The sequence below is a fragment of the Urocitellus parryii genome, chromosome 3, assembly GCF_045843805.1.
Source record: "Urocitellus parryii isolate mUroPar1 chromosome 3, mUroPar1.hap1, whole genome shotgun sequence".
Classification (NCBI taxonomy): Eukaryota; Metazoa; Chordata; class Mammalia; order Rodentia; family Sciuridae; genus Urocitellus; species Urocitellus parryii.
In genome coordinates this window covers 110,364,102-110,376,290 of record NC_135533.1, presented here as the reverse complement: position 1 = coordinate 110,376,290, position 12,189 = coordinate 110,364,102, and positions in this window count along the sequence as shown.

The window sequence follows — 12,189 nt, the reverse complement described above, 5'->3', positions numbered from 1 at the left end:
TTCTGTCTCTGGATAAAATTCAATGAATTTCATCATGATCACTATGACAAAAAATAAAGCTGTCACTAGTCTCTAAGGTACTTCAAAATAGGAACTCTAATTGCCCAACCTAGGCCAAGAAAACAAATCTCAAGGGCATGAGATCAATCTCAGTGAGATAAGATCTATGGTCTTAATCAATGAAACTGGGATTGCCAAAGATTTTTTTTTTATCATGGGAATTTGGTGATAGATGGTATAATCCAGCACTCAATAAAATTGAAGTGAAATCTCTAAATGCATGGCCTTCCCAATCATTAATTTAGGAAAGATAACCAAGGTATTCCTAATTGAAAATGGGAGGGTCTTTGGTCAAAGGATTTCTGAAAGTTTTGGCAATTTTAATTGAAGGATGATCTTGGTCTTTTCAACTTTTCCAGAAGATTGTGGGTGATAAGAACAGTGTAGTTTTTTAAAGTAAGGACTAACATCCTACAGAGTTTTAAAGTAATATTTTCCATAACATGTATGTTTCAATCCTCAGTCACTTGACATAAAAGTTGGGATGTCCCATGTTTAAACACAAAATCAAATAGCTGTTAGTGACTGGAAGGACTATAACTTTTCAGCAAGGAAATGTTTAAATCCACCCTGAAAATAAACATCTAACAACTGAAACATATCAAATCCCTTGGAGAGTAGAAGCTGGCTCAAATCCATCTGAAGGTTTTCAAAGGGCTTTGAGACTTTGGGTCTTGGCCACACCCCATCTTTACAGGTTTTCCAGGATGATGTTGTTGACAGGGAACACATGACCTGAGAATGACCTCAGCTCTCTTTTTAAAGTTCACCGGCCAATGTTGATTTAAGACACTAACCAACTTGTCTATTCCATGATGAGTAGTTTCATGGAGAAACTTAGTTAATATTTGAAGTCATCTGGTGCTACCAAGCAGCTGTGTTGTGAGCACCAGAGGTTATCAAGTGAAGGAGCAATCAGATGTTTTTTTCATTTTCAAAACCAGGGGCTCCACATTGACATTTTATAATTGCCACTGGAATTCTTCCAGGGATTTTTTCTTTTGAGGGTTTATTGAGAATCATAACCTTGATTGAAGGGCTTGTTTGGCATAATGATCAGCCAGAGCACTTGCTTTAGTTCCATATTATCCTTTTCTATATGGGTCTTAACCTTGAAGATAGCCACATGTCTATGAAGTAGAAATCTGTCTTCAAGTTCTTTAGCATGCTGTCTGTGTTTGATGGGGTTTCCAGCAGTGAGAAAGCACTTTGTTATCAATGCATCTCAAAGTCATGGATGACCCCAAAAGCATGCCTATACATTTACTCTCTGGTTTTGGCTAATGAAGAAGCTCTGTTTTGGTTTAATAAATTGTTCATCTGTGTTGACTTTAGCTTAGAGGACTACATTCTGAAGGAAGGATAAATTTCTGATAACATATTCTACTTGAAAACTTCCAGTTTCAGTTTTGAGATAGGATCTATCAGCAGCAAACATCAGGTCAGAGTTCTCAACAGAGTGTCTAATACACACAAACAAGGAAAGGAGTGTTCCCTGACTGAGCTGCAAGTCCTAAGGCTCCTGCTGTTGGTCTTGGAAGGAGAGGGTGAGGATTCAGGGTGAACAGCAGTGAGTGCTTATGTGAGAGGGACAGAGTGATAGGACTGTGTGGTAGGTTAATCGGCTGGCTGAAAAGTGCTGTGTTGTATCTTAGTAATGTCTGCACCACATGAGGAGCCATGAGGTCTAGTGGGAGCCTAGAGATAGTTCAGAGAGTCATTTTTATAGATCATCATATGGTTTCAACAAATGTGTTGAATTTAATTGTGTTTAACTAGTTTTAACGGTTAATATTATTTCTGTGCATCAAGGTGCTCTCTTTGCTTCTTCTTTTTTTTAACTTTTTCTCTAGGCCAATCTATGGACAAATGAGTAGTCTTAAATTTCAAAGGTGCTATACTTCTTGATTTCTTGATAATCTCAAAGATTATTCCTGTTGCACTCTTACATCTTCACAGGTGTTAGATCTTGGTTCACAGAATTTTTACTTAAAACTCTATGCACATGATTTTCTGCTGGGTTGTTTTTTTTTTTTTAATTTACAAACTATGTCAGATTCTTATTATGTCTGAATAGGCTTTAACCCAGGTCCTTGGTTAGTGTATCAGTTTGCTATTACTGCTGTTATGGTTTGGATATGAGGTGTCCCCCAAAAGCTCACGTGTGAGACCCCTGAGGGGATTAACTGAGTGGTAACTGGAGGCAGGTGGGGTGTGACTAGAGACAGTAGTTCATTGGAGGCATGGCTATGGGGTATATATTTTGCATCTGGAGAGGGGAGTCTTTCTCTTTCTGTGCTTCCTGATCACCACGTAAGCTGCTTCCCTCTGCTACACTCTTCCTCCATGATGTTCTGCCTCACCTCAATCCCCAAGGAATAGAGCCTGCTGTCTGTGGATTGAGACCTCTGAAACCGTGAGCCTCCAAATAAACTTTCCCTCCTCTACAGTTGTTCTGGTTGGGTCCTTTTAGTCACAGCAGTGAAAAAGCTGACTAAAAAACTGCTATAAAAATACCATGAATTTAGTGGTTTTGTTGTAGGGACAGATGAGGCAAGGCACCCAAGATAGCAGGAAACAGTTTTATTTGACTACAGCCAGGTTCAGAGGGCACAGCTTTTGCGGTAATCAATTAATCCCCAGAACCCCAAGTTCAGGGAGTTTCAGAGTTTTATACCCAGCATGTAAGAGGATGGGCTCAGAAGTTCACAGTCTGCAGAAGTTCACATAAAAGCAGCTTTTTCTCTCACTCTTCTGGGCAAGTTAACCCCTCAAGGACAACATCTGAGGAGGAGAGAGCTTCTTCTCCCCTTTCTTTCCTCCCCCTGCCTGCTGTTACCATGGAGCCCAATTGGTCACTTATCTTAAAAATGTAGACATCTCTGAGCAGCCCAGCTCAAGGACAGAGGCCTTGTTTGCTCATTTCTACAAATCACTATACTGAATTTGTTTGTGAAAAACTAATAAGGGGGTGTCCAGCACCTGGAGTGCTGGTATCTTCCCTGCCAGTGGCCAAGTAAAACAGGGTGACACGAAAATAGGAAGTTTATCTACATTGAACTCTTTTGCAGAGACTCTTTTGCTGACAGTCCTAAAATCAGCCATGGTGAAGATTTCTGGAGAAGCCCAGTTACGACTTTTCTGTGGAGAAACGGGGTGCCACTACAGTTTAAACAACTTAAAATTCATTATCTTAGAAATATAGAAGGAGTTTTAAGGGGCTGAAGTCAAGGTGTGGTAGAGGTGTGTTACTTTCCGGAAGCTCGAGGGAGGCTCATTCTTGCCTTTTCTAGCTTCTGGAAGCTGCTGGCATTCTTTGGCTTATGCTTCTGTCCCTGCATTTCAATGCCAGTAGCTTTGGGCTGAGTTCTTTTCATGCTGTCATTTCTCTGGTCCTCCTTCTTCCACTAGTAAGTGCAATTTGTTGTTAGATTGAGCCCAGCTGGATAATCTGGGATAACCTCTCCTGATTAGCAAACTTCCTTCCATCTGGAACCTTTATCCTCTATCATTCAAGGTAGCCTTCACTGATTGCAGGAGGAAGGATGCTGGCAGGTGGGGGATGAACATTATTGTGTCTTCCTTATTTAGCTTCTGAAGAAAAATTACTTTTATAATTTGATTATTTTTTCTCATTCATGTGCTTTGTTCTCTATTTCTATGTTGTGTGTGGTGGGTGGAGGGAAGAGGAAATACTGGGATAGAACCCAGGGCCTCTGCATGCTGGGAAAATATTCTACTACTGACCTTACATTCCCAGTCATTCCTGGTGTTCTTATGTCATTTATAGAATATATATCATAATTGGCTTCTCATGATCCCTTAAAATTTTCACATCATAACTTTTCACACTTTCCCCTCTAAGTTCCCTGAGGAATCCTATATGTTGCCCAATTCATTAATCAAGTTTTCTGCAGGATACAGTTTAATCTGCATTATTTTTCTTTCTCTTTTAAAATTTAGCATTTTCATTGTTATTCGGTTTTCTATTGGTCTGATATTATTTCATCCTTGATTTAGTTTTGTACTCATAATCTTTAAAAATATAACATATTTTAAACAAAAATGATAAATGCCAAATTAATGTAAGCAAAAAAACCCACCATAATTTTGAAATAGCAATGTACCTTTTCCTGTTGGCTTTAGGAAACAGACATTTGCAGTATCTTGCAAATACCTAAAACATCTTTCTGTACTATTTTAGTTGTTGTTGTGATTTTCTTGCCTACACTTTCCCTCAGGTAAAAACTATTTTGTGTTATTGTCTCACACACACACACACACACACACACAAATGTATATATACACACATATTTATACATTGGTTATGTTTTGGGATTTTATGTATGCATATGATCTACATATGTGTGTATGTATATATTAGGACTGTGTACTATGAATATATATGCTTATTAGGGATATGTATATCAGGGATGCACACATTATATGTATGCATAGTCATGTATGCTTAATGATAGGGATATATTCTGAGAAGTGTGTTAGGTGATTTTTTCATCTGTGAACATCATAGAGTGTACATATACTAATGTAAAGTATAGATTGTTTAGTTTGGTATCTTATTGCAATCAAGATATGGCAAACACAAGATATATGAGGCTACTACCAGTATAACATGACATGCTGTTTTACAGTAAGTAAAAAGAGTATATGATAGTAAAAATACAAGCCATTAATAGTCTTTTATTATTATTATCAAATATGTACTGTATATAATGGTATGTACTACATGTTATGTAACAGGCAGTATAGTATATTTGTTTATGCCAGTGTCACCACAAACCTGTGAACAACATGTTGTGCCATGGCATTTTAATGGTATGATGTCACTTAGTAATAGGAGTTTTTTCAGCTTCATTTATAAACTTATGGAACCACTGTCATATATGCAGTCTGTTGTTTACTGAAAAGTTACATGGCACATGACTTTGTGTGTGTGTGTGTGTGTGTGTGTGTGTATATGAATGATATACATTAGATATACTTTGGTATAAATTATACATATTAGAGATATATATTTTTTCCTGTTTTAAAGCTTTATATTAATATTCATTTATTTATATAAATGTTTTACTATGTACAGTTTATAATCATTTAGAAATTGATTTTTTCTTCAACTTTTTTCTGTGATTCATCAATGTTATTTCTTATAACTCATTCAGTTTCATTGGTGTATAATATCACATTGTACAAATATACTGACATTTATTTAATCATTTTCCTGTCTAAGGAAAATGATTTAATAAATTTTTTCCCAACTCCATTAATTCTATAGCCCTTTTTTTTTCTTAACTAGATCCCAAATCTTTTGTATCTAATGTTGCCTTATATTTATGAGTCTGTTTCTGGGAACTCCATTCTGTTCTGCTGATAAAGTTTTCTGAACTTCCACCTATACCACAGTTTTATTTATCAGAGGCTCACAGAAAATTTTCAAATCTGATGGGCAAGTCAGCATTTCTCTAACTGCTCTTCTTCCCATTTCTCCTCCCTTAGGAGTGTGTTTATTAATTTTAGTTTGTATTTATCACTTGTAAAAAAATTCAAACATCTTGTTAAGTTATGGTATCTTGATTGGAATTTATTTGAGTCTATGCCCTATTACTTTGGTGTTGCTTATCCTATTTTATCTTTGTTTTTATTTAATGTCTTTCTACTCATATTTTTAATCTCTTCTCCTTTGAAACTCTTTGAACTTATTATAATTTTCTATTGTAAGCATTCATAAATAAACATTTTGGTATATTGTGCTTGGTAAAATTTTCAGTACTATAAATTTCAACCGTTGTGCACTTACAAATTTATGCAGTCCTTTTTTAAGCAATGTAGAGATGGACTCATTTTAAGTTTTTTGAAGCAAGTCCAATAATCTCTGTATTTTAATGGAATAGTTTAGATCATTCATATTTTTTGTTGTCACAGATATGTTTGAATTTATTTCTCTTATTCTAGGTTCTCATACTTAATTTTTTCCACTGTTTCTTTTTTCCTTCATTTTATATTCCATTTATCCCTTAATGTGTTTAAATATTTAAAATCCCATTTATAGTTTTGGTGCTAAAATTTAAAATGTAGCTATGTATATTTAGCTAAGTCTAAAGTTAGTATCTTAACCTCCCTACCAAATGGTGCAAGAAATTTGTAACATTTTAAATCTGATTGTTCCCCTTTTCCTTATATTATTGTTGCCTAGGAATTTTAGTTTTTAACTAACAAATTAATTATTACTTTTATTATGTCATAGAGATTTTGCTTGTTTAGATTTAGATTTGCACAAATTTGACAGCTTCTTTTTGTGCCTTTTTTTTCTTTTTAACATCTCAAAACATCTAAGTTTAGTTTTCTACTTTCTGGGGAACATTTTTTAGAAGTTCCTTTAGTGTAGGTTTATCAATGATATATATTCTAGTTTCTATTTATCTAAAAATTTCTTTATTTTACTCTGCCTCTTAAAATAAGATTTTGCCAGGTTTACAGTTCATGATTAATTGTTCTTTTCCATCAGCTGTTTGAAGTATTATTCTATTGTCTTTTGAATCCTTATTGTTAAGAAGTCTGATGTTATTCTTATTATCAGTTCTTTTTAGATGATTTCTCTTTTCTCTCTGGAAAAGTTCAAGATTTTATCTGGTAATTTGTAGTTATATCATGATACACCTGGCAATGACTTTTTGTATTAGCTCTTATTCCCCTCTCAAAGTCAGATCCTCTGACATAGATTTGAAAAGCAGATAATTTATTTTGGGGAATGAGATAGGAAAAAGAAAAATGGAACTGGTAAAAATGAAACAGGGATGTAGGGATACCCAATCCAAAGGTATAGTATAGATTTCATCACTGTCGTGGAAAATTGGGGCTTAAACCCTCTGGAACCCTCTGAGTTGCTTTTAATAATTCACATCAGAATTGGTTATGTGGGATGTAGTTTTATGGGGGAGGGGAACATATTCCCACAACTTCCTGTTTGCCAGTGGTCAGGGATTATTCCATGAAGTGTTAACTGTCCTGAGTTTTTAGAATTGGTAGAAATGTAGGTATCCATTAGATCCCATGCATCAGAGATGTGCCAGGAAAGAAAGCAAGGGGTGTGAGTCACCATCAAAGCGTGATGTTATCAGCTGTATGTGTAGAAAGACCATTGTTGCAATGATATAGTAAAAGTGACCTAGATGATTTATTTTTATTTTTTCAGTATAATGTATGTTAAACATCCTGAATATGTCATTTTTTCATAATTTCTAAAAATGGTCAATCATTATATTTTCAAATATTTCCTTTCTACCATTCTTTCTCTCACTCTCTTCCTTTCTCTTTTTTTTCCCTCTCCTGATTTTTGTGTGAAACTCCTATTAGACAGAACTTAGAATCTCTAATTTTCTTCTTTATGTAGCTTAATTTAAAAAAAAATCATGACCTTGTATTTCTGTGCTGTGTCCCCATGCTGTATACTGTGTAACTTCCAGGTTATCTCGTGCGTGTGTCTCTGTGTGTGTGTGTGTGTGTGTGTGTGTGTGTGTATTTTGTTGAGTCTCCCTAATATCTTTGTGCTCATTCTTGATAATTTATGTCAGTTCCTTGGGGTGAAAATCTGCCATTTATTGTTTCTTCTGTCTTTCCCATATGGTATTTTGCCTCCTCATGTATTTGTTGATCACTGATTGTAGACTTACTGCTGGGTCTTCATCTGTGTCTGTCCTGTAGACCTCTACTGAAAGTGTGTTCATCCAGAAAGGCCATTAATCTACTTTGGTCAGGCCCCATAGGAACACAGTAGATTTAGGGACTCTGGTAGGCAAATTCCCTTTGTTAGACAGTTTACTCTCACAATAATAGATATCCAAGATAATCAACTTTCATAATGAAACTTTTTATTTTGGCTCATAGTTTTGAAGTTTCTAGTCCAGGATCAGTTGCCCTACTGCTTTGGGCCTTTGTTGAGATAACATGAGCATACGGCAGAGCAAACCTGCTCACCTTATGGATAAGGAACCAAAAAAGAGAGGAAGAAGATAGGTCTGGCATCCCACTACACTCTTTGAGAGCATGCTGTCAATGAGCTAAAGACCTCCCACGAGGTCCCATCTTCTAAAAGAGCTCTCCAAGTTGCAATATATTAGAGACCAAGTGTCTGGGATACTTTTGGAACCAAACCATAGCATCTCCTCCTCCAATATTTTTCACATACCATTTCCTAGAATCTTCGTGATAAAAGGGACTTCATAGATATGATTAACTTATAGATGCTGAGATGGAGAGAATATTGTGTATTATCTGACGGGCCCAATGCACTCACAGGATCCTAAAAGTGAATAAGGGGAATAGAAGAGTTGAAAAATGGAAGCAAGAGAAAGACTTGGTCTGATGTTGCTGATGTTGATGATGGAGGAAGAGGGTCAGGAGCCAAAGAATAAAGATGGTCTCCAGGTGTGCTTCCATGAGGGCTGCAGGGCTGCTGGGCATTGTGCAAGGGTGGCTCAGTGGCGCTTTGCTCACTCCTTGCACCAGCCCTATCATGGCACCTGATAGGGCTAAGCTGCAGCTACAGACCAGATGAACAATGGCAGAATAGAGGAGGCTGCTTTCCAAGCTGCTCTGTGGCATGAGACCAACAAAGCCGACAAAAAGCTTCTTGGTGAGGTGGGGGAAAGAGGGATTTTACTGGGATTTAATACTGAACTGTTAGAACAGCTTGGAGACTCAGAAGTTTGGATACAATAAAAGAAAAGAAGAAAGCTCACTTCTGGCACCTGTGACTGCAGAAGGTGACACACCACAGGAAAAGCAGGGAGATGGACCAAGAGAAGCTACATTTCCGATGGCACTGTGGTATGTTTTGGTACACAGAAATCAGAGATAGAGGACACTGCCAGACTGATGCAGAGGGTGTGCTACACTATGACCTCAAGCAGGAAAGATACCACATCTCTTCTGGTTGTCCACAGAGAAATGAAACAGGAGCTATTTTGTTGCCACACCAAGGTACCTGGTGGGTATGGGAGCAATGAGTCCAAGAGCCCAGATCTGGGAAATCTGAGCTGGGTCTGAGAAACAGACTTGGCAGGTGCCTGCCACACAACTCATGTGTACCTAGGAAACCAGGAGAAAATTAAGCACTGAGAGTGTTTTACTCAGGTTAATATGGGTCATAGGGAGATCCCAGGTCTCTCCCCTGACTTTGGCTTGTAGGACCAGCTTGGCTGGGCTGGGAATTTGAACAGTTGGGTGGGAATAGCTATGTGCTTGGAGACTGAGCTTGGGAGGCTGAGAAGGGTAGGTTTTATGGTTGTTGGAGGGGGGCAAGGGATTGGATCGTCTATTGCATGAGTGGAACCCAGGGAAGACTCTTGGGGTAAAGTCTCCCGGTATGGATCATCAGCTGCCAGGCCCTAGAGGTGGGCTGACTTAAAATCATCAGACCAATTGCTATTTGACTAAGCTCCTGAGGCCTACCTAGAACTAAACCCTGCCTTCTGAAGCTATGCTTATGGGCACACCTGTCACAGAACTCTACAGCAGCTCCATCCTGAGAGTGGAACAGACAAAAATTTCCAAATTGCTATACCTCATACTGCCAGGAAGGGAAGCTGAGAATTTTTGAACTCAAACTCACAACTTGACGAACAACAAAAAAGAGGAAGGATTTGACAGGTCACAACCACTACTCTTGTGTGCAGTACATACCTCAAGAAAAAGCAGAAGGAATGGCATTTCGGATCAGACAATGAACATATATTCTCGTTGACAGGTTTTGACCACCCCAATGGAAACAACTTCTTAATTTTTCATCAAGAGCCTTTTTTCTTCTTTCCTTCCTTCTTCTCTGTCTCTTGATTGTGTGCTGAGTGGTCCATAAACATTTATACATAAACATGTTTTTCTCATTTCTAGTATTTTTGGAAGATAGTTATTTTTTATGGATTTATTTTTTGAGGGCTAGGGTATTTGATTAGTTTAGTATTGTTTTTCTTTTTTTGTTCACTTTGATTCTCTTTTCTTTTGTTAATAGCCAAATTCCATTGTTCTTTCACACTGTTTTCTATTTTATACATCTATTTTCTCTCCTCCTCCCTCAGAATAATCACATCTTACATCTCTTCTGCATTCTCCCTGTTCTCCTTTTGAAATTGCAAACTCTTTTGTAAACTTACTATTTTTATTGTTGGCAATTGCTTTTCATAAAATTTGTTTATTGTGCCAATTAGTGCTGTAGATGTCATAGGAGGAACTAAGTATTTAGTTTAATGCTATATAGTGTTTGCATTGGTTGTTGTTATTATTTGTCTCTCCCTATACCATGAGGTACTAGAAAACTTTAGGAACCCTAAAGTTCAAAAGGTAGCAGCTGTTCCACCTCAGATTCATACTAATAGGTGGGTAGACAATCTGAAAAGACAAGGGAACAAAGACAAGGGAACAAACTATCAAAAACAAACCAAAACACCTCAATAACAGAATCCATTTACACAAAAATGGAGAAAATGTTAGAGAAGGAATTTAGAACATTCATAGTTGAGCTAATCTGTGAGGTAAAAGCTGATGTAAGAGGTGAATTCAGAGAGAAAATACAGGAAGTGAACGATCACATTAATAGATATTCTGAAAAAGAATCAAATGGAAAAACTCTAAAAGAAGGAATCAATAAACCAAATTAAAAATTCAATGGAAAGAATCACCAATAGACTAGACCACTGGGGAGACAGATTTTTCAGGCAACGAAAACAAAGTACATAATCTTGAAAGTAAAGTTGACCATGGAGAAAGATGTTAAGAGACCATGTACATAATTTTCATGAAATATGGGATAATATGAAAAGGTCAAATTTAAGATTCATCAGGATAGATGAAAGCTCTGAAACAGAAACTAAAGAAATACACAATATTTTCAAAGAAATAAAATCAGAAAATTTCCAAAACTTTAAGAATGAAATGGAAAATCAAATACATGAGGCAAATAGGACTCTAAATATATAAAATTACAACAGACCTATACCAATCTACATTATTATAAAAATGCCTAACATACAGAATAAGGATACAATTTTAAAAGTTGCTAGAAAAAAATAACAGGTCACATGTAGAGGGAAACCAAACCAGATTTCAGCTGATTTTTCAACCCAGACCTAAAAGGTAGATGGTATCGGAATAACTTATACCAAACTCTGAAAGAAAATGGATGCAAACCCAATTTACTATACCCAGCAAAATTAAGCTTTAGAATTGAAGATGAAATAAAAACACTTCCACAATAAACGGAAGTTAAAAGAATTTACAACTAGAAAGGCTGAACTTTGAAACATATTTAATAAATATTACATGAAGAAGAAATGAAAAAGAAAATTGAAAACGAGAGAGGAACCACACTAGAAGAAAGGTCAATCAAAGGAAAAACTAATACAAATTAAAAACTAGAAATAAATAAACAAAGACAGGGAATAAAAGTAATCTCTAAATAATAAGTTTAGGCCATTTATAGTCAATATTATCAATGAAAAGACATAGACTGGCATATTGGATTAAAAAATGGGACCCAACAATATGCTATCTCCAAGAGACTCACCTCATAGGCAAAGACATTCACAGAAAGCATGGGGAGAAACATCACTCACATGGATCTTGTAAACAAGCAGATGTTATTTTCTCTTATGAGATAAAATGGACTTCAAGCCAAGGTTAATCAGAAGAGACAAAAAAGGTCATTTCATACTGCTTGTAGGACCCATACAACAACAAGAAATAACAATAATAAATATGTGTGCCCCAAATCATGGAGCATATGTGTACATCAAACAAACCCTTCTCAATATCAAGAATGAAATAGACCACAACAAAATAATCCTGGGTGAATTTCACCTACCTTTCTCACCACTAGATAGATCTTTGAAGCAAAAACTAAGTTAAAAATCTACAAATCTAAAAAATACAAATAATTTAGATTTAACAGATATATGTAGAATATTTCATTTATCAGTAACTGAATATGCTTTCTTCTCAGCAGCACATGAAACATTTTCTAAAACAGACCATATCATAGGCAACAAAGCAACTCTAAACAAATACAAAAAAGAAAAGAAAATACCTTGCATTCTATCAGATCATAATAGAGTGAAATTA